This window comes from Penaeus monodon, chromosome 31 (assembly GCF_015228065.2).
Source record: "Penaeus monodon isolate SGIC_2016 chromosome 31, NSTDA_Pmon_1, whole genome shotgun sequence".
NCBI classification, from domain to species: Eukaryota; Metazoa; Arthropoda; class Malacostraca; order Decapoda; family Penaeidae; genus Penaeus; species Penaeus monodon.
Window position 1 is genome coordinate 28,456,907 of NC_051416.1, and position 1,358 is coordinate 28,458,264.

A 1,358-nucleotide genomic window follows, 5' to 3' on the forward strand; every position below is an offset into this window, starting at 1 on the left:
CTAAGTGCGTAAGATATTAGTATTGTCATCACTGTCTAATTGCTGTAAGACTAAACTTATCTATAGAACTCATGGTCTACTCACCTTGTTAACATTGTTTGTATAAGCCTTTCAAAGGCCTTGGCCAAGACATGATCTGTTCTCTGTAACAGCTGCATTACCAGACTTCTGGCAAATAGCATTTATGTCTCCCAGCACCAGAGATACGATCGGGACGAGCAACATAATCTTCAAGGTCCACATCCTCGCTAAATCATTGCGACACAGTAATAGGTGGAGAAGATGAGTCGCTTCGGTCTACGGTCGGGCAATGGCGAAACTCAATCTTTACTGTTCAAGACGGTCCAGGACGAAGGAGGGCAGGGATCTAGGGTGTAGCACGTAGTGGCCATAATAAACTGTTAAGGGAAAGAAATATTACAATGATGTTCATAATAACTGACAGAAAAATCAGAAACATATCTTTAATTCCTTATTTTTTATTAATATCTTTTTTACAATTATCACTTTGAACTAGACTTTGAAGGATAGTCTTTGAAAGGATAATCAATCTATTGTACCCAACACAGGGAGAAAGATTCCACTTTTCAAGATTTCATTACTTTAAATCTATAATCGATTTATGGCTTTATAGGTATACCTATGCTGTATACTGAAGGAAGTTGTCTACAAGCTAAAATCCACAAAAACTTTTGGAACTAGTTAAAAATATATAGACAGAAACAATCTATAAATTCAAATAAAATAACGTACTTTAAATGTAGTCGGTCAAAGGCCCACCATCTGATGAGCAGCTCTAGAAGAATACGCTGCACCTCACAGATCAGCACCAGTTCTGTGCATCAAATAGTTTTGTTGCAATAGCATCAATTCATTCAATGAAAATCATAGCTGGAGCATTTTCTACTGGCTAATCGGGGAAAACATCTCTTACCATACGGGGCCTTCGCCTAAGTATTTCTGCACAAAACTCTGAGCCCACAAGCGGATGAAAGAAGCTGTTGGTGATGTGGCCACCAGCCCTGGCAAGCAGGGTCTTACCACATCCTGGTGAGTAAAACATAAGCAACCATACTGGGTGGGCAATACAATCTGCTTGTACAAAATCAAAGTGAGTCAGAAGCAATCTCAACAGCCTCCCTAATCGCCTGTTTCTGCCTGGTCTAAGCCTCCAATTGTCGGAGTATCGAGACATTGGTTTTTCATCCGCTTGCCAAATGAAATGAGGAATCAGCTTCAGGGGGTAGACATCCACAAGGGAATTACTGTGCTTGTGAGAGCCACAGGAAGAGAGGGTTTAAGCAGTCACGATCTATAGTGGACAGAATGTGGAAATAGTAGTGGGATCCTGTAGGTTG